The sequence below is a fragment of the Scyliorhinus torazame genome, chromosome 17 (assembly GCF_047496885.1).
Source record: "Scyliorhinus torazame isolate Kashiwa2021f chromosome 17, sScyTor2.1, whole genome shotgun sequence".
NCBI lineage: Eukaryota > Metazoa > Chordata > Chondrichthyes > Carcharhiniformes > Scyliorhinidae > Scyliorhinus > Scyliorhinus torazame.
In genome coordinates this window covers 136,166,071-136,187,323 of record NC_092723.1, presented here as the reverse complement: position 1 = coordinate 136,187,323, position 21,253 = coordinate 136,166,071, and positions in this window count along the sequence as shown.

The following is a 21,253-nucleotide window of genomic DNA, read 5'->3' as shown; positions in this document are numbered from 1 at the left end:
GGTTAATGAGAGTGAAACAAGATGAAGGAGGGTTAAAGAGGGTGAAACAAGATAAAGCAGGATTAAAGAGAATGAAACAAGATAAAGGAGGGTCAAAGAGAGTGAAAGAAGGTGAAGGAGGGTTAAAGAGAGTGAAGATGGATGAAGGAGGTTAAAGAGAGTGAAACAAGATGAAGGAGGGTTAAAGGGAGTGAAACAAGATGAAGGAGGGTTAAAGAGAGTGAAACAAGATGAAGGAGGGTTGAAGAGAGTGAAACAAGATGAAGGAGGGTTAAAGAGGGTGAAACAAGATAAAGGAGGTTTAAAGAGAGTGAAACAAGATGAAGGAGGGTTACAGAGAGTGAAAGAAGGTGAAGGAGGGTTAAAGAGAGTGAAGCAGGATGAAGGAGGGGAAAAGAGAGTGAAACAAGATGAAGGAGGGTTAAAGAGAGTGTAACAAGATGAAGGAGGGATAAAGAGAGTGAAACAAGATGAAGGAGGGTTAAAGAGAGTGAAACAAGACGAACGAAGGTTAAAGAGAGTGAAACAAGACGAAGGAGGTTTGAAGAGAGGGAAACAAGACGAAGGAGGGTTAAAGAGAGAGACACAAGATGAAGGAGGGTTAAAGAGAGTGCAACAAGCTGAAGGATGGCTAAAGGGAGTGAAACAAGATGAAGGAGGGTTAAAGAGAGTGAAACAAGATGAAGGAGGGTTCAAGAGAGTGAAACAAGATGAAGGAGGGTTAAAGAGGATGAAACAAGATAAAGCAGGGTTAAAGAGAATGAAACAAGATGAAGGAAGGTTAAAGAGGGTGAAACAAGATGAAGGAGGGTTAAAGAGAGTGAAACAAGGTAAAGGAGGGTTAAAGAGAGTGAAACAAGATGAAGGAGGGTGAAAGAAAGTGAAACAAGATGAAGGAGGGTTAAAGAGAGTGAAACAAGATGAAGGAGGGTTAATGAGAGTGAAACAAGATGAAGGAGGGTTGAAGAGAGTGAAACAAGATGAAGGAGGGTTAAAGAGGGTGAAACAAGATAAAGGAGGTTTAAAGAGAGTGAAACAAGATGAAGGAGGGTTACAGAGAGTGAAAGAAGGTGAAGGAGGGTTAAAGTGAGTGAAGCAGGATGAAGGAGGGGAAAAGAGAGTGAAAGAAGATGAAGGAGGGTTAAAGAGCGTGAAACAAGATGAAGGAGGGTTAAAGAGGGTGAAACAAGTTGAATGAGGGTTAAAGAGAGTGTAACAAGATGAAGGAGGGTTAAAGAGAGTGAAACAAGACGAAGGAGGGTTAAAGAGAGTGAAACAAGACGAACAAAGGTTAAAGAGTGTGAAACAAGACGAAGGAGGTTTGAAGAGAGGGAAACAAGACGAAGGACGGTTAAAGAGAGAGATACAAGATGAAGGAGGGTTAAAGAGAGTGCAACAAGCTGAAGGATGGCTAAAGAGAGGGATACAAGATGAAGGAGGGTTAAAGAGAGGGCTACAAGATGAAGGAGGGTTAAAGAGAGTGAAACAAGATGAAGGAGGGTTAAAGAGAGTGAAACAAGATGAAGGAGTGTTCAAGAGAGTGAAACAAGATGAAGGAGGGTTAATGAGAGTGAAACAAGATGAAGGAGGGTTAAAGAGGGTGAAACAAGATAAAGCAGGGTTAAAGAGAATGAAACAAGATAAAGGAGGGTCAAAGAGAGTGAAACAAGATGAAGGAGGGTCAAAGAGAGTGAAAGAAGGTGAAGGAGGGTTAAAGAGAGTGAAGATGGATGAAGGAGGTTAAAGAGAGTGAAACAAGATGAAGGAGGGTTAAAGTGAGTGAAACAAGATGAAGGAGGGTTAAAGAGAGTGAAACAAGATGAAGGAGGGTTAAAGAGAGTGAAACAAGGTAAAGGAGGGTTAAAGAGAGTGAAACAAGATGAAGGAGGGTGAAAGAAAGTGAAACAAGATGAAGGAGGGTTAAAGAGAGTGAAACAAGATGAAGGAGGGTTAAAGAGAGTGAAACAAGATGAATGAGGGTTGAAGAGAGTGAAACAAGATGAAGGAGGGTTAAAGAGGGTGAAACAAGATAAAGGAGGTTTAAAGAGAGTGAAACAAGATGAAGGAGGGTTACAGAGAGTGAAAGAAGGTGAAGGAGGGTTAAAGAGAGTGAAGCAGGATGAAGGAGGGGAAAAGAGAGTCAAACAAGATGAAGGAGGGTTAAAGAGCGTGAAACAAGATGAAGGAGGGTTAAAGAGGGTGAAACAAGTTGAATGAGGGTTAAAGAGAGTGTAACAAGATGAAGGAGGGATAAAGAGAGTGAAACAAGACGAAGGAGGGTTAAAGAGAGTGAAACAAGACGAACGAAGGTTAAAGAGAGTGAAACAAGACGAAGGAGGTTTGAAGAGAGGGAAACAAGACGAAGGAGGGTTAAAGAGAGAGATACAAGACGAAGGAGGGTTAAAGAGAGAGATACAAGATGAAGGAGGGTTAAAGAGAGTGCAACAAGCTGAAGGATGGCTAAAGGGAGTGAAACAAGATGAAGGAGGGTTAAAGAGAGGGATACAAGATGAAGGAGGGTTAAAGAGAGTTAAACAAGATGAAGGAGGGTTAAAGAGAGTGAAACAAGATGAAGGAGGGTTCAAGAGAGTGAAACAAGATGAAGGAGGGTTAATGAGAGTGAAACAAGATGAAGGAGGGTTAAAGAGGGTGAAACAAGATAAAGCAGGGTTAAAGAGAATGAAACAAGATAAAGGAGGGTCAAAGAGAGTGAAACAAGATGAAGGAGGGTCAAAGAGAGTGAAAGAAGGTGAAGGAGGGTTAAAGAGAGTGAAGATGGATGAAGGAGGTTAAAGAGAGTGAAACAAGATGAAGGAGGGTTAAAGGGAGTGAAACAAGATGAAGGAGGGTTAAAGAGAGTGAAACAAGATGAAGGAGGGTTAAAGAGAGTGAAACAAGGTAAAGGAGGGTTAAAGAGAGTGAAACAAGATGAAGGAGGGTGAAAGAAAGTGAAACAAGATGAAGGAGGGTTAAAGAGAGTGAAACACGATGAAGGAGGGTTAAAGAGAGTGAAACAAGATGAAGGAGGGTTGAAGAGAGTGAAACAAGATGAAGGAGGGTTAAAGAGGGTGAAACAAGATAAAGGAGGTTTAAAGAGAGTGAAACAAGATGAAGGAGGGTTACAGAGAGTGAAAGAAGGTGAAGGAGGGTTAAAGAGAGTGAAGCAGGATGAAGGAGGGGAAAAGAGAGTGAAACAAGATGAAGGAGGGTTAAAGAGCGTGAAACAAGATGAAGGAGGGTTAAAGAGGGTGAAACAAGTTGAATGAGGGTTAAAGAGAGTGTAACAAGATGAAGGAGGGATAAAGAGAGTGAAACAAGATGAAGGAGGGTTAAAGAGAGTGAAACAAGACGAACGAAGGTTAAAGAGAGTGAAACAAGACGAAGGAGGTTTGAAGAGAGGGAAACAAGACGAAGGAGGGTTAAAGAGAGAGACACAAGATGAAGGAGGGTTAAAGAGAGTGCAACAAGCTGAAGGATGGCTAAAGGGAGTGAAACAAGATGAAGGAGGGTTACAGAGAGTGAAAGAAGGTGAAGGAGGGTTAAAGAGAGTGAAGCAGGATGAAGGAGGGGAAAAGAGAGTGAAACAAGATGAAGGAGGGTTAAAGAGCGTGAAACAAGATGAAGGAGGGTTAAAGAGGGTGAAACAAGTTGAATGAGGGTTAAAGAGAGTGTAACAAGATGAAGGAGGGATAAAGAGAGTGAAACAAGATGAAGGAGGGTTAAAGAGAGTGAAACAAGACGAACGAAGGTTAAAGAGAGTGAAACAAGACGAAGGAGGTTTGAAGAGAGGGAAACAAGACGAAGGAGGGTTAAAGAGAGAGACACAAGATGAAGGAGGGTTAAAGAGAGTGCAACAAGCTGAAGGATGGCTAAAGGGAGTGAAACAAGATGAAGGAGGGTTAAAGAGAGTGAAACAAGATGAAGGAGGGTTCAAGAGAGTGAAACAAGATGAAGGAGGGTTAAAGAGGATGAAACAAGATAAAGCAGGGTTAACGAGAATGAAACAAGATGAAGGAAGGTTAAAGAGGGTGAAACAAGATAAAGGAGGGTCAAAGTGAGTGAAACAAGATGAAGGAGGGTTAAAGAGAGTGAATGAAGGTGAAGGAGGGTTAAAGAGAGTGAAGATGGATGAATGAGGGTTAAAGAGAGTGAAACTAGATGAAGGAGGTTTAAAGAGAGTCAAACAATATGAAGGAGGGTTAAAGAGAGTGAAACAAGATGAAGGAGGAGGGTTAAAGAGAATGAACCAAGATGAAGAAGGAGGGTTAAAGAGAGTGAAACAAGATGAAGGAGGGTTAAAGAGAGTGAAGCAAGATGGAGGGAGGGTTAATGATACTGAAACAAGATGAAGGAGGGTTTATGAGAGTGAAACAAGATGAAGGAGGGTTAAAGAGAGTGAAACAAGATGAAGGAGGGTTAATGAAAGTGAAACAAGATGAAGGAGGGTTAAAGAGAGTGAAACAAGATGAATGAGGGTTAAAGAGAGTGTAACAAGATGAAGGAGGGTTAAAGAGAGTCAAACAATATGAAGGAGGGTTAAAGAGAGTGAAACAAGATGAAGGAGGGTTAAAGGGAATGAAACAAGATGAAGGAGGGTTAAAGAGGGTGAAACAAGATGCATGAGGGTTAAAGAGAGTGTAACAAGTTGAAGGAGGGTTAAAGAGAGTGAAACAAGATGAAGGAGGGTTAAAGAGAGTGAAACAAGACGAAGGAGGTTTGAGGAGAGGGAAACAAGACGAAGGAGGGTTAAAGAGAGAGAAACAAGATGAAGGAGGGTTAAAGAGAGTGCAACAAGCTGAAGGATGGCTAAAGAGAGTGATACAAGATGAAGGAGGGTTAAAGAGAGTGAAACAAGATGAAGGAGGGTTAAAGAGAGTGAAACAATATGAAGGAGGGTTAAAGAGAGTGAAACAAGATGAATGAGGGTTAAAGAGAGTCGAACAAGATGAAGGAGGGTTAAAGAGAGTGAAACAAGATGAAGGAGGGTTAAAGAGAGTGAAACAAGACGAAGGAGGGTTAAAGAGAGTGAAACAAGATGAAGGAGGGTTGCAGAGAGTGAAAGAAGGTGAAGGAGGGTTAAAGAGGGTGAAGCAGGATGAAGGAGGGGTAAAGAGAGTGAAACAAGATGAAGGAGGGTTAAAGAGCGTGAAACAATATGAAGGAGGGTTAAAGAGGGTGAAACAAGATGAAGGAGGGTTAAAGAGAGTGAAACAAGATTAAGGAGGGTTAAAGAGAGTGAAACAAGATTAAGGAGGGTTAAAGAGAGTGAAACAAGATGAAGGAGGGTTAAACAGAGTGAAACAAGATGAAGGAGGGTTAAAGAGAGTGAAACAAGATGAATGAGGGTTAAAGAGAGTTAAACAAGATGAAGGAGGGTTAAAAAGAGTGAAACAAGATGAAGGAGGGTTAAAGAGAGTGAAACAAGATGAAAGAGAGTTAAAGAGAGTGAAACAAGACGAAGGAGTGTTAAAGAGAGAGACACAAGATGAAGGAGGGTTAAAGAGAGTGCAACAAGCTGAAGGATGGCTAAAGGGAGTGAAACAAGATGAAGGAGGGTTACAGAGAGTGAAAGAAGGTGAAGGAGGGTTAAAGAGAGTGAAGCAGGATGAAGGAGGGGAAAAGAGAGTGAAACAAGATGAAGGAGGGTTAAAGAAAGTGAAACAAGATGAAGGAGGGTTAAAGAGAGGGAAACAAGATGAAGGAGGTTTAAACAGAGGGAAACAAGATGCATGAGGGTTAAAGAGAGTGTAACAAGTTGAAGGAGGGTTAAAGAGAGTCAAACAAGATTAAGGAGGGTTAAAGAGAGTGAAACAAGACGAAGGAGGTTTGAAGAGACGGAAACAAGATGAAGGAGGGTAAAAGAGAGTGAAACAATATGAAGGAGGGTTAAAGAGAGTGACACAATATGAAGGAGGGTTCAAGAGAGTGAAACAAGATGAAGGAGGGTTCAAGAGAGTGAAACAAGATGAAGGAGGGTTAAAGAGAGTGAAACAAGATGAAGGAGGGTTAAAGAGGGTGAAACAAGATAAAGGAGGGTTAAAGAGAGTGAAACAAGATGAAGGAGGGTTACAGAGAGTGAAAGAAGGTGAAGGAGGGTTAAAGAGAGTGAAAGAAGGTGAAGGAGGGTTAAAGAGAATGAACCAAGATGAAGAAGGAGGGTTAAAGAGAGTGAAACAAGATGAAGGACGGTTAAAGAGAGTGAAGCAAGATGGAGGGAGGGTTAAAGATACTGAAACAAGCTGCAGGAGCGTTTATGAGAGTGAAACAAGATGAAGGAGGGTTAAAGAGAGTGAAACAAGATGAAGGAGGGTTAATGAAAGTGAAACAAGATGAAGGAGGGTTAAAGAGAGTGAAACAAGATGCATGAGGGTTAAAGAGAGTGTAACAAGTTGAAGGAGGGTTAAAGAGAGTGAAACAAGACGAAGGAGGGTTAAAGAGAGTGAAACAAGACGAAGGAGGTTTGAAGAGAGGGAATCAAGACGAAGGAGGGTTAAAGAGAGAGAAACAAGATGAAGGAGGGTTAAAGAGAGTGCAACAAGCTGAAGGATGGCTAAAGAGAGTGATACAAGATGAAGGAGGGTTAAAGAGAGTGAAACAAGATGAAGGAGGGTTAAAGAGAGTGAAACAAGACGAAGAAGGGGTAAAGAGAGTGAAACAAGACGAACGAGGGTTAAAGAGAGTGAAACAAGACGAAGGAGGTTTGACGAGAGTGAAACAAGATGAAGGAGGGTTAAAGAGAGTGAAACAAGATGAAGGAGGGTTAAAGAGAGTGAAAGAAGGTGAAGGAGGGTTAAAGAGAGTGAAACAAGACGAAGGAGGTTTGAAGAGAGGGAAACAAGATGAAGGAGGGTAAAAGAGAGTGAAACAAGATGAAAGAGGGTTAAAGAGAGTGAAACAAGATGAAGGAGGGTTAAAGAGAGTGAAACAAGATGAAGGAGGGTTACAGAGAGTGAAAGAAGGTGAAGGAGGGTTAAAGAGAGTGAAGCAGGATGAAGGAGGGGTAAAGAGAGTGAAACAAGATGAAGGAGGGTTAAAGAGCGTGAAACAAGATGAAGGAGGGTTAAAGAGGGTGAAAAAAGATGAAGGAGGGTTAAAGAGAGTGAAACAAGATTAAGGAGGGTTAAAGAGAGTGAAACAGGATGAAGGAGGGTTAAAGAGAGTGAAACAAGATGAAGGAGGGTTAAAGAGAGTGAAACAAGATGAATGAGGGTTAAAGAGAGTTAAACAAGATGAAGGAGGGTTAAAAAGAGGGAAACAAGATGCATGAGGGTTAAAGAGAGTGTAACAAGTTGAAGGAGGGTTAAAGAGAGTCAAACAAGATTAAGGAGGGTTAAAGAGAGTGAAACAAGATGAAGGAGGTTTGAAGAGAGGGAAACAAGATGAAGGAGGGTAAAAGAGAGTGAAACAAGATGAAGGAGGGTTAAAGGGAGTGAAACAATATGAAGGAGGGTTCAAGAGAGTGAAACAAGATGAAGGAGGGTTCAAGAGAGTGAAACAAGATGAAGGAGGGTTAAAGAGAGTGAAACAAGATGAAGGAGGGTTCAAGAGAGTGAAACAAGATGAAGGAGGGTTCAAGAGAGTGAAACAAGATGAAGGAGGGTTAAAGAGAGTCAAACAAGATGAAGACGGGTTAAAGAGAGTGAAACAAGATGAAGGAGGGTTAAAGAGAGTGCAACAAGCTGAAGGATGGCTAAAGGGAGTGAAACAAGATGAAGGAGGGTTAAACAGAGGGATACAAGATGAAGGAGGGTTAAAGAGAGTGAAACAAGATGAAGGATGGTTAAAGAGAGTGAAACAAGATGAAGGAGGGTTCAAGAGAGTGAAACAAGATGAAGGAGGGTTAATGAGAGTGAAACAAGATGAAGGAGGGTTAAAGAGGGTGAAACAAGATAAAGCAGGGTTAAAGAGAATGAAACAAGTTAAAGGAGGGTCAAAGAGAGTGAAACAAGATGAAGGAGGGTCAAAGAGAGTGAAAGAAGGTGAAGGAGGGTTAAAGAGAGTGAAGATGGATGAAGGAGGTTAAAGAGAGTGAAACAAGATAAAGGAGGGTTAAAGGGAGTGAAACAAGATGAAGGAGGGTTAAAGAGAGTGAAACAAGATGAAGGAGGGTTAAAGAGAGTGAAACAAGGGAAAGGAGGGTTAAAGAGAGTGAAACAAGATGAAGGAGGGTGAAAGAAAGTGAAACAAGATGAAGGAGTGTTAAAGAGAGTGAAACAAGATGAAGGAGGGTTAAAGAGAGTGAAACAAGATGAAGGAGGGTTGAAGAGAGTGAAACAAGATGAAGGAGGGTTAAAGAGGGTGAAACAAGATAAAGGAGGTTTAAAGAGAGTGAAACAAGATGAAGGAGGGTTACAGAGAGTGAAAGAAGGTGAAGGAGGGTTAAAGAGGGTGAAACAAGTTAAATGAGGGTTAAAGAGAGTGTAACAAGATGAAGGAGGGATAAAGAGAGTGAAACAAGATGAAGGAGGGTTAAAGAGAGTCGAACAAGATAAAGGAGGGTTAAAGAGAGTGAAACAAGATGAAGGAGGGTTAAAGAGAGTGAAACAAGACGAAGGAGGGTTAAAGAGAGTGAAAGAAGGTGAAGGAGGGTTAAAGAGGGTGAAGCAGGATGAAGGAGGGGTAAAGAGAGTGAAACAAGATGAAGGAGGGTTAAAGAGCGTGAAACAAGATGAAGGAGGGTTAAAGAGGGTGAAACAAGATGAAGGAGGGTTAAAGAGAGTGAAACAAGATGAAGGAGGGTTAATGAAAGTGAAACAAGATGAAGGAGGGTTAAAGAGAGTGAAACAAGATGAAGGAGGGTTAAAGAGCGTGAAACAAGATGAAGGAGGGTTAAAGAGGGTGAAACAAGTTAAATGAGGGTTAAAGAGAGTGTAACAAGATGAAGGAGGGATAAAGAGAGTGAAACAAGATGAAGGAGGGTTAAAGAGAGTGAAACAAGACGAACGAAGGTTAAAGAGAGTGAAACAAGACGAAGGAGGTTTAAAGAGAGGGAAACAAGACGAAGGAGGGTTAAAGAGAGAGAAACAAGATGAAGGAGGGTTAAAGAGAGTGCAACAAGCTGAAGGATGGCTAAAGAGAGTGATACAAGATGAAGGAGGGTTAAAGAGAGTGAAACAATATGAAGGAGGGTTAAAGAGAGTGAAACAAGATGAATGAGGGTTAAAGAGAGTCGAACAAGATGAAGGAGGGTTAAAGAGAGTGAAACAAGATGAAGGAGGGTTAAAGAGAGTGAAACAAGACGAAGGAGGGTTAAAGAGAGTGAAACAAGATGAAGGAGGGTTGCAGAGAGTGAAAGAAGGTGAAGGAGGGTTAAAGAGGGTGAAGCAGGATGAAGGAGGGGTAAAGAGAGTGAAACAAGATGAAGGAGGGTTAAAGAGCGTGAAACAAGATGAAGGAGGGTTAAAGAGGGTGAAACAAGATGAAGGAGGGTTAAAGAGAGTGAAACAAGATGAAGGAGGGTTAATGAAAGTGAAACAAGATGAAGGAGGGTTAAAGAGAGTGAAACAAGATGAATGAGGGTTATAGAGAGTGTAACAAGATGAAGGAGGTTTAAAGAGAGTCAAACAATATGAAGGAGGGTTAAAGAGAGTGAAACAAGATGCATGAGGGTTAAAGAGAGTGTAACAAGTTGAAGGAGGGTTAAAGAGAGTGAAACAAGACGAAGGAGGTTTGAAGAGAGGGAATCAAGACGAAGGAGGGTTAAAGAGAGAGAAACAAGATGAAGGAGGGTTAAAGAGAGTGCAACAAGCTGAAGGATGGCTAAAGAGAGTGATACAAGATGAAGGAGGGTTAAAGAGAGTGAAACAAGATGAAGGAGGGTTAAAGAGAGTGAAACAATATGAAGGAGGGTTAAAGAGAGTGAAACAAGATGAATGAGGGTTAAAGAGAGTCGAACAAGTTGAAGGAGGGTTAAAGAGAGTGAAACAAGACGAAGGAAGGTTAAAGAGAGTGAAACAAGATGAAGGAGGGTTAAAGAGAGTGAAACAAGACGAAGGAGGTTTGACGAGAGTGAAACAAGATGAAGGAGGGTTAAAGAGAGTGAAACAAGACGAAGAAGGGGTAAAGAGAGTGAAACAAGACGAACGAGGGTTAAAGAGAGTGAAACAAGACGAAGGAGGTTTGACGAGAGTGAAACAAGATGAAGGAGGGTTAAAGAGAGTGAAAGAAGGTGAAGGAGGGTTAAAGAGAGTGAAACAAGACGAAGGAGGTTTGAAGAGAGGGAAACAAGATGAAGGAGGGGAAAAGAGAGTGAAACAAGATGAAAGAGGGTTAAAGAGAGTGAAACAAGATGAAGGAGGGTTAAAGAGAGTGAAACAAGATGAAGGAGGGTTAAAGAGAGTGAAACAAGATGAAGGAGGGTTACAGAGAGTGAAAGAAGGTGAAGGAGGGTTAAAGAGAGTGAAGCAGGATGAAGGAGGGGTAAAGAGAGTGAAACAAGATGAAGGAGGGTTAAAGAGCGTGAAACAAGATGAAGGGGGGTTAAAGAGGGTGAAACAAGATGAAGGAGGGTTAAAGAGAGTGAAACAAGATTAAGGAGGGTTAAAGAGAGTGAAACAGGATGAAGGAGGGTTAAAGAGAGTGAAACAAGATGAAGGAGGGTTAAAGAGAGTGAAACAAGATGAATGAGGGTTAAAGAGAGTTAAACAAGATGAAGGAGGGTTAAAAAGAGGGAAACAAGATGCATGAGGGTTAAAGAGAGTGTAACAAGTTGAAGGAGGGTTAAAGAGAGTCAAACAAGATTAAGGAGGGTTAAAGAGAGTGAAACAAGATGAAGGAGGTTTGAAGAGAGGGAAACAAGATGAAGGAGGGTAAAAGAGAGTGAAACAAGATGAAGGAGGGTTAAAGAGAGTGAAACAATATGAAGGAGGGTTCAAGAGAGTGAAACAAGATGAAGGAGGGTTCAAGAGAGTGAAACAAGATGAAGGAGGGTTAAAGAGAGTGAAACAAGATGAAGGAGGGTTAAAGAGGGTGAAACAAGATAAAGGAGGGATAAAGAGAGTGAAACAAGATGAAGGAGGGTTAAAGAGAGTGAAACAAGATGAATGAGGGTTAAAGAGAGTCGAACAAGATGAAGGAGGGTTAAAGAGAGTCAAACAAGATGAAGGCGGGTTAAAGAGAGTGAAACAAGATGAAGGAGGGTTAAAGAGAGTGCAACAAGCTGAAGGATGGCTAAAGGGAGTGAAACAAGATGAAGGAGGGTTAAAGAGAGGGATACAAGATGAAGGAGGGTTAAAGAGAATGAAACAAGTTAAAGGAGGGTCAAAGAGAGTGAAACAAGATGAAGGAGGGTCAAAGAGAGTGAAAGAAGGTGAAGGAGGGTTAAAGAGAGTGAAGATGGATGAAGGAGGTTAAAGAGAGTGAAACAAGATAAAGGAGGGTTAAAGGGAGTGAAACAAGATGAAGGAGGGTTAAAGAGAGTGAAACAAGATGAAGGAGGGTTAAAGAGAGTGAAACAAGGGAAAGGAGGGTTAAAGAGAGTGAAACAAGATGAAGGAGGGTGAAAGAAAGTGAAACAAGATGAAGGAGTGTTAAAGAGAGTGAAACAAGATGAAGGAGGGTTAAAGAGAGTGAAACAAGATGAAGGAGGGTTGAAGAGAGTGAAACAAGATGAAGGAGGGTTAAAGAGGGTGAAACAAGATAAAGGAGGTTTAAAGAGAGTGAAACAAGATGAAGGAGGGTTACAGAGAGTGAAAGAAGGTGAAGGAGGGTTAAAGAGGGTGAAACAAGTTAAATGAGGGTTAAAGAGAGTGTAACAAGATGAAGGAGGGATAAAGAGAGTGAAACAAGATGAAGGAGGGATAAAGAGAGTGAAACAAGATGAAGGAGGGTTAAAGAGAGTCGAACAAGATAAAGGAGGGTTAAAGAGAGTGAAACAAGATGAAGGAGGGTTAAAGAGAGTGAAACAAGACGAAGGAGGGTTAAAGAGAGTGAAACAAGATGAAGGAGGGTTGCAGAGAGTGAAAGAAGGTGAAGGAGGGTTAAAGAGGGTGAAGCAGGATGAAGGAGGGGTAAAGAGAGTGAAACAAGATGAAGGAGGGTTAAAGAGCGTGAAACAAGATGAAGGAGGGTTAAAGAGGGTGAAACAAGATGAAGGAGGGTTAAAGAGAGTGAAACAAGATGAAGGAGGGTTAATGAAAGTGAAACAAGATGAAGGAGGGTTAAAGAGAGTGAAACAAGATGAAGGAGGGTTAAAGAGCGTGAAACAAGATGAAGGAGGGTTAAAGAGGGTGAAACAAGTTAAATGAGGGTTAAAGAGAGTGTAACAAGATGAAGGAGGGATAAAGAGAGTGAAACAAGATGAAGGAGGGTTAAAGAGAGTGAAACAAGACGAACGAAGGTTAAAGAGAGTGAAACAAGACGAAGGAGGGTTAAAGAGAGAGAAACAAGATGAAGGAGGGTTAAAGAGAGTGCAACAAGCTGAAGGATGGCTAAAGAGAGTGATACAAGATGAAGGAGGGTTAAAGAGAGTGAAACAATATGAAGGAGGGTTAAAGAGAGTGAAACAAGATGAATGAGGGTTAAAGAGAGTCGAACAAGATGAAGGAGGGTTAAAGAGAGTGAAACAAGATGAAGGAGGGTTAAAGAGAGTGAAACAAGACGAAGGAGGGTTAAAGAGAGTGAAACAAGATGAAGGAGGGTTGCAGAGAGTGAAAGAAGGTGAAGGAGGGTTAAAGAGGGTGAAGCAGGATGAAGGAGGGGTAAAGAGAGTGAAACAAGATGAAGGAGGGTTAAAGAGCGTGAAACAAGATGAAGGAGGGTTAAAGAGGGTGAAACAAGATGAAGGAGGGTTAAAGAGAGTGAAACAAGATGAAGGAGGGTTAATGAAAGTGAAACAAGATGAAGGAGGGTTAAAGAGAGTGAAACAAGATGAATGAGGGTTATAGAGAGTGTAACAAGATGAAGGAGGTTTAAAGAGAGTCAAACAATATGAAGGAGGGTTAAAGAGAGTGAAACAAGATGCATGAGGGTTAAAGAGAGTGTAACAAGTTGAAGGAGGGTTAAAGAGAGTGAAACAAGACGAAGGAGGTTTGAAGAGAGGGAATCAAGACGAAGGAGGGTTAAAGAGAGAGAAACAAGATGAAGGAGGGTTAAAGAGAGTGCAACAAGCTGAAGGATGGCTAAAGAGAGTGATACAAGATGAAGGAGGGTTAAAGAGAGTGAAACAAGATGAAGGAGGGTTAAAGAGAGTGAAACAATATGAAGGAGGGTTAAAGAGAGTGAAACAAGATGAATGAGGGTTAAAGAGAGTCGAACAAGTTGAAGGAGGGTTAAAGAGAGTGAAACAAGACGAAGGAAGGTTAAAGAGAGTGAAACAAGATGAATGAGGGTTAAAGAGAATGAAACAAGACGAAGGAGGTTTGACGAGAGTGAAACAAGATGAAGGAGGGTTAAAGAGAGTGAAACAAGACGAAGAAGGGGTAAAGAGAGTGAAACAAGACGAACGAGGGTTAAAGAGAGTGAAACAAGATGAAGGAGGGTTAAAGAGAGTGAAAGAAGGTGAAGGAGGGTTAAAGAGAGTGAAACAAGACGAAGGAGGTTTGAAGAGAGGGAAACAAGATGAAGGAGGGGAAAAGAGAGTGAAACAAGATGAAAGAGGGTTAAAGAGAGTGAAACAAGATGAAGGAGGGTTAAAGAGAGTGAAACAAGATGAAGGAGGGTTAAAGAGAGTGAAACAAGATGAAGGAGGGTTACAGAGAGTGAAAGAAGGTGAAGGAGGGTTAAAGAGAGTGAAGCAGGATGAAGGAGGGGTAAAGAGAGTGAAACAAGATGAAGGAGGGTTAAAGAGCGTGAAACAAGATGAAGGGGGGTTAAAGAGGGTGAAACAAGATGAAGGAGGGTTAAAGAGAGTGAAACAAGATTAAGGAGGGTTAAAGAGAGTGAAACAGGATGAAGGAGGGTTAAAGAGAGTGAAACAAGATGAAGGAGGGTTAAAGAGAGTGAAACAAGATGAATGAGGGTTAAAGAGAGTTAAACAAGATGAAGGAGGGTTAAAAAGAGGGAAACAAGATGCATGAGGGTTAAAGAGAGTGTAACAAGTTGAAGGAGGGTTAAAGAGAGTCAAACAAGATTAAGGAGGGTTAAAGAGAGTGAAACAAGATGAAGGAGGTTTGAAGAGAGGGAAACAAGATGAAGGAGGGTAAAAGAGAGTGAAACAAGATGAAGGAGGGTTAAAGAGAGTGAAACAATATGAAGGAGGGTTCAAGAGAGTGAAACAAGATGAAGGAGGGTTCAAGAGAGTGAAACAAGATGAAGGAGGGTTAAAGAGAGTGAAACAAGATGAAGGAGGGTTAAAGAGGGTGAAACAAGATAAAGGAGGGATAAAGAGAGTGAAACAAGATGAAGGTGGGTTAAAGAGAGTGAAACAAGATGAATGAGGGTTAAAGAGAGTCGAACAAGATGAAGGAGGGTTAAAGAGAGTCAAACAAGATGAAGGCGGGTTAAAGAGAGTGAAACAAGATGAAGGAGGGTTAAAGAGAGTGCAACAAGCTGAAGGATGGCTAAAGGGAGTGAAACAAGATGAAGGAGGGTTAAAGAGAGGGATACAAGATGAAGGAGGGTTAAAGAGAGTGAAACAAGATGAAGGAGGGTTAAAGAGAGTGAAACAAGATGAAGGAGGGTTCAAGAGAGTGAAACAAGATGAAGGAGGGTTAATGAGAGTGAAACAAGATGAAGGAGGGTTAAAGAGGGTGAAACAAGATAAAGCAGGGTTAAAGAGAATGAAACAAGTTAAAGGAGGGTCAAAGAGAGTGAAACAAGATGAAGGAGGGTCAAAGAGAGTGAAAGAAGGTGAAGGAGGGTTAAAGAGAGTGAAGATGGATGAAGGAGGTTAAAGAGAGTGAAACAAGATAAAGGAGGGTTAAAGGGAGTGAAACAAGATGAAGGAGGGTTAAAGAGAGTGAAACAAGATGAAGGAGGGTTAAAGAGAGTGAAACAAGGTAAAGGAGGGTTAAAGAGAGTGAAACAAGATGAAGGAGGGTGAAAGAAAGTGAAACAAGATGAAGGAGGGTTAAAGAGAGTGAAACAAGATGAAGGAGGGTTAAAGAGAGTGAAACAAGATGAAGGAGGGTTGAAGAGAGTGAAACAAGATGAAGGAGGGTTAAAGAGGGTGAAACAAGATAAAGGAGGTTTAAAGAGAGTGAAACAAGATGAAGGAGGGTTACAGAGAGTGAAAGAAGGTGAAGGAGGGTTAAAGAGAGTGAAGCAGGATGAAGGAGGGGAAAAGAGAGTGAAACAAGATGAAGGAGGGTTAAAGAGCGTGAAACAAGATGAAGGAGGGTTAAAGAGGGTGAAACAAGTTAAATGAGGGTTAAAGAGAGTGTAACAAGATGAAGGAGGGATAAAGAGAGTGAAACAAGATGAAGGAGGGTTAAAGAGAGTGAAACAAGACGAACGAAGGTTAAAGAGAGTGAAACAAGACGAAGGAGGTTTAAAGAGAGGGAAACAAGACGAAGGAGGGTTAAAGAGAGAGAAACAAGATGAAGGAGGGTTAAAGAGAGTGCAACAAGCTGAAGGATGGCTAAAGAGAGTGATACAAGATGAAGGAGGGTTAAAGAGAGTGAAACAATTTGAAGGAGGGTTAAAGAGAGTGAAACAAGATGAATGAGGGTTAAAGAGAGTCGAACAAGATGAAGGAGGGTTAAAGAGAGTGAAACAAGATGAAGGAGGGTTAAAGAGAGTGAAACAAGACGAAGGAGGGTTAAAGAGAGTGAAACAAGATGAAGGAGGGTTGCAGAGAGTGAAAGAAGGTGAAGGAGGGTTAAAGAGGGTGAAGCAGGATGAAGGAGGGGTAAAGAGAGTGAAACAAGATGAAGGAGGGTTAAAGAGCGTGAAACAAGATGAAGGAGGGTTAAGGAGGGTGAAACAAGATGAAGGAGGGTTAAAGAGAGTGAAACAAGATTAAGGAGGGTTAAAGAGAGTGAAACAAGATGAAGGAGGGTTAAAGAGAGTGAAACAAGATGAAGGAGGGTTAAAGAGAGTGAAACAAGATGAATGAGGGTTAAAGAGAGTTAAACAAGATGAAGGAGGGTTAAAAAGAGTGAAACAAGATGAAGGAGGGTTAAAGAGAGTGAAACGAGATGAAAGAGAGTTAAAGAGAGTGAAACAAGATGAAGGAGGGTTAAAGAAAGTGAAACAAGATGAAGGAGGGTTAAAGAGAGGGAAACAAGATGAAGGAGGTTTAAACAGAGGGAAACAAGATGCATGAGGGTTAAAGAGAGTGTAACAAGTTGAAGGAGGGTTAAAGAGAGTCAAACAAGATTAAGGAGGGTTAAAGAGAGTGAAACAAGACGAAGGAGGTTTGAAGAGACGGAAACAAGATGAAGGAGGGTAAAAGAGAGTGAAACAATATGAAGGAGGGTTCAAGAGAGTGAAACAAGATGAAGGAGGGTTCAAGAGAGTGAAACAAGATGAAGGAGGGTTAAAGAGAGTGAAACAAGATGAAGGAGGGTTAAAGAGGGTGAAACAAGATAAAGGAGGGTTAAAGAGAGTGAAACAAGATGAAGGAGGGTTACAGAGAGTGAAAGAAGGTGAAGGAGGGTTAAAGAGAGTGAAAGAAGGTGAAGGAGGGTTAAAGAGAATGAACCAAGATGAAGAAGGAGGGTTAAAGAGAGTGAAACAAGATGAAGGACGGTTAAAGAGAGTGAAGCAAGATGGAGGGAGGGTTAAAGATACTGAAACAAGATGCAGGAGGGTTTATGAGAGTGAAACAAGATGAAGGAGGGTTAAAGAGAGTGAAACAAGATGAAGGAGGGTTAATGAAAGTGAAACAAGATGAAGGAGGGTTAAAGAGAGTGAAACAAGATGAATGAGGGTTATAGAGAGTGTAACAAGATGAAGGAGGTTTAAAGAGAGTCAAACAATACGAAGGAGGGTTAAAGAGTGAAACAAGATGCATGAGGGTTAAAGAGAGTGTAACAAGTTGAAGGAGGGTTAAAGAGAGTGAAACAAGACGAAGGAGGGTTAAAGAGAGTGAAACAAGACGAAGGAGGTTTGAAGAGAGGGAATCAAGACGAAGGAGGGTTAAAGAGAGAGAAACAAGATGAAGGAGGGTTAAAGAGAGTGCAACAAGCTGAAGGATGGCTAAAGAGAGTGATACAAGATGAAGGAGGGTTAAAGAGAGTGAAACAAGATGAAGGAGGGTTAAAGAGAGTGAAACAATATGAAGGAGGGTTAAAGAGAGTGAAACAAGATGAATGAGGGTTAAAGAGAGTCGAACAAGATGAAGGAGGGTTAAAGAGAGTGAAACAAGACGAAGGAGGGTTAAAGAGAGTGAAACAAGATGAAGGAGGTTTAAAGAGAGTGAAACAAGACGAAGGAGGTTTGACGAGAGTGAAACAAGATGAAGGAGGGTTAAAGAGAGTGAAACAAGACGAAGAAGGGGTAAAGAGAGTGAAACAAGACGAACGAGGGTTAAAGAGAGTGAAACAAGACGAAGGAGGTTTGACGAGAGTGAAACAAGATGAAGGAGGGTTAAAGAGAGTGAAACAAGATGAAGGAGGGTTAAAGAGAGTGAAAGAAGGTGAAGGAGGGTTAAAGAGAGTGAAACAAGACGAAGGAGGTTTGAAGAGAGGGAAACAAGATGAAGGAGGGTAAAAGAGAGTGAAACAAGATGAAAGAGGGTTAAAGAGAGTGAAACAAGATGAAGGAGGGTTAAAGAGAGTGAAACAAGATGAAGGAGGGTTACAGAGAGTGAAAGAAGGTGAAGGAGGGTTAAAGAGAGTGAAGCAGGATGAAGGAGGGGTAAAGAGAGTGAAACAAGATGAAGGAGGGTTAAAGAGCGTGAAACAAGATGAAGGAGGGTTAAAGAGGGTGAAACAAGATGAAGGAGGGTTAAAGAGAGTGAAACAAGATTAAGGAGGGTTAAAGAGAGTGAAACAGGATGAAGGAGGGTTAAAGAGAGTGAAACAAGATGAAGGAGGGTTAAAGAGAGTGAAACAAGATGAATGAGGGTTAAAGAGAGTTAAACAAGATGAAGGAGGGTTAAAAAGAGGGAAACAAGATGCATGAGGGTTAAAGAGAGTGTAACAAGTTGAAGGAGGGTTAAAGAGAGTCAAACAAGATTAAGGAGGGTTAAAGAGAGTGAAACAATATGAAGGAGGTTTGAAGAGAGGGAAACAAGATGAAGGAGGGTAAAAGAGAGTGAAACAAGATGAAGGAGGGTTAAAGAGAGTGAAACAATATGAAGGAGGGTTCAAGAGAGTGAAACAAGATGAAGGAGGGTTCAAGAGAGTGAAACAAGATGAAGGAGGGTTAAAGAGAGTGAAACAAGATGAAGGAGGGTTAAAGAGGGTGAAACAAGATAAAGGAGGGCTAAAGAGAGTGAAACAAGATGAAGGAGGGTTAAAGAGAGTGAAACAAGATGAAGGAGGGTTAAAGAGAGTGAAACAAGATGAATGAGGGTTAAAGAGAGTCGAACAAGATGAAGGAGGGTTAAAGAGAGTCAAACAAGATGAAGGCGGGTTAAAGAGAGTGAAACAAGATGAAGGAGGGTTAAAGAGAGTGAAATAAGATGAAGGAGGGTTAAAGAGAGTGAAACAAGATGAAGGAGGGTTAAAGAGAGTGAAACAAGATGAATGAGGGTTAAAGAGAGTCGAACAAGATGAAGGAGGGTTAAAGAGAGTGAAACAAGACGAAGGAGGGTTAAAGAGAGTGAAACAAGACGAAGGAGGTTTGAAGAGAGGGAAACAAGACGAAGGAGGGTTAAAGAGAGAGAAACAAGATGAAGGAGGGGCAAAGAGAGTGCAACAAGCTGAAGGATGGCTAAAGAGAGTAAAACAAGATGAAGGAGGGTTAAGGAGAGTGAAACAAGATGAAGGAGGGTTAAAGAGAGTGAAACAAGATGAAAGAGGGTTAAAGTGAGTGGAACAAGATGAAGGAGGGTTAAAGAAAGTGAAACAAGATGAAGGAGGGTTAAAGAGAGTGAAACAAGATGAAGGAGGGTTAAAGAGGGTGAAACAAGTTGAATGAGGGTTAAAGAGAGTGTAACAAGATGAAGGAGGGATAAAGAGAGTGAAACAAGATGAAGGAGGGTTAAAGAGAGTGAAACAAGTCGAACGAAGGTTAAAGAGAGTGAAACAAGACGAAGGAGGTTTGAAGAGAGGGAAACAAGACGAAGGAGGGTTAAAGAGAGAGATACAAGATGAAGGAGGGTTAAAGAGAGTGCAACAAGCTGAAGGATGGCTAAAGGGAGTGAAACAAGATGAAGGGGGGTTAAAGAGAGTGAAACAAGATGAAGGAGGGTTCAAGAGAGTGAAACAAGATGAAGAAGGGTTAAAGAGGGTGAAACAAGATAAAGCAGGGTTAAAGAGAATGAAACAAGATGAAGGAAGGTTAAAGAGGGTGAAACAAGATAAAGGAGGGTCAAAGTGAGTGAAACAAGATGAAGGAGGGTTAAAGAGAGTGAAAGAAGGTGAAGGAGGGTTAAAGAGAGTGAAGATGGATGAATGAGGGTTAATGAAAGTGAAACAAGATGAAGGAGGTTTAAAGAGAGTCAAACAATATGAAGGAGGGTTAAAGAGAGTGAAACAAGATGAAGGAGGGTTAAAGGGAATGAAACAAGATGAAGGAGGGTTAAAGAGGGTGAAACAAGATGCATGAGGGTTAAAGAGAGTGTAACAAGTTGAAGGAGGGTTAAAGAGAGTGAAACAAGATAAAGCAGGGTTAAAGAGAATGAAACAAGATGAAGGAGGGTTAAAGAGAGTGAAACAAGATGAATGAGGGTTAAAGAGAGTGTAACAAGATGAAGGAGGTTTAAAGAGAGTCAAACAATATGAAGGAGGGTTAAAGAGAGTGAAACAAGATGAAGGAGGGTTAAAGGGAATGAAACAAGATGAAGGAGGGTTGAAGAGGGTGAAACAAGATGCATGAGGGTTAAAGAGAGTGTAACAAGTTGAAGGAGGGTTAAAGAGAGTGAAACAAGATGAAGGAGGGTTAAAGAGAGTGAAACAAGACGAAGGAGGTTTGAAGAGAGGGAAACAAGACGAAGGAGGGTTAAAGAGAGAGAAACAAGATGAAGGAGGGTTAAAGAGAGTGCAACAAGCTGAAGGATGGCTAAAGAGAGTGATACAAGATGAAGGAGGGTTAAAGAGAGTGAAACAAGATGAAGGAGGGTTAAAGAGAGTGAAACAATAGGAAGGAGGGTTAAAGAGAGTGAAACAAGATGAATGAGGGTTAAAGAGAGTCGAACAAGATGAAGGAGGGTTAAAGAGAGTGAAACAAGATGAAGGAGGGTTGCAGAGAGTGAAAGAAGGTGAAGGAGGGTTAAAGAGGGTGAAGCAGGATGAAGGAGGGGTAAAGAGAGTGAAACAAGATGAAGGAGGGTTAAAGAGAGTTAAACAAGATGAAGGAGGGTTAAAAAGAGTGAAACAAGATGAAGGAGGGTTAAAGAGAGTGAAACAAGATGAAAGAGAGTTAAAGAGAGTGAAACAAGATGAAGGAGGGTTAAAGAAAGTGAAACAAGATGAAGGAGGGTTAAAGAGAGGGAAACAAGATGAAGGAGGTTTAAACAGAGGGAACCAAGATGCATGAGGGTTAAAGGGAGTGTAACAAGTTGAAGGAGGGTTAAAGAGAGTCAAACAAGATTAAGGAGGGTTAAAGAGAGTGAAACAAGACGAAGGAGGTTTGAAGAGACGGAAACAAGATGAAGGAGGGTAAAAGAGAGTGAAACAATATGAAGGAGGGTTAAAGAGAGTGAAACAATATGAAGGAGGGTTCAAGAGAGTGAAACAAGATGAAGGAGGGTTCAAGAGAGTGAAACAAGATGAAGGAGGGTTAAAGAGAGTGAAACAAGATGAAGGAGGGTTAAAGAGGGTGAAACAAGATAAAGGAGGGTTAAAGAGAGTGAAACAAGATGAAGGAGGGTTACAGAGAGTGAAAGAAGGTGAAGGAGGGTTAAAGAGAGTGAAAGAAGGTGAAGGAGGGTTAAAGAGAATGAACCAAGATGAAGAAGGAGGGTTAAAGAGAGTGAAACAAGATGAAGGAGGGTTAAAGAGAGTGAAACAAGATGAACGAGGGTTAAAGAGAGTGAAACAAGACGAAGGAGGTTTGAAGAGAGGGAAACAAGACGAAGGAGAGTTAAAGAGAGAGAAACAAGATGAAGGAGGGGCAAAGAGAGTGCAACAAGCTGAAGGATGGCTAAAGAGAGTGAAACAAGATGAAGGAGGGTTAAAGAGAGTGAAACAAGATGAAGGAGGGTTAAAGAGAGTGAAACAAGATGAAAGAGGGTTAAAGTGAGTGGAACAAGATGAAGGAGGGT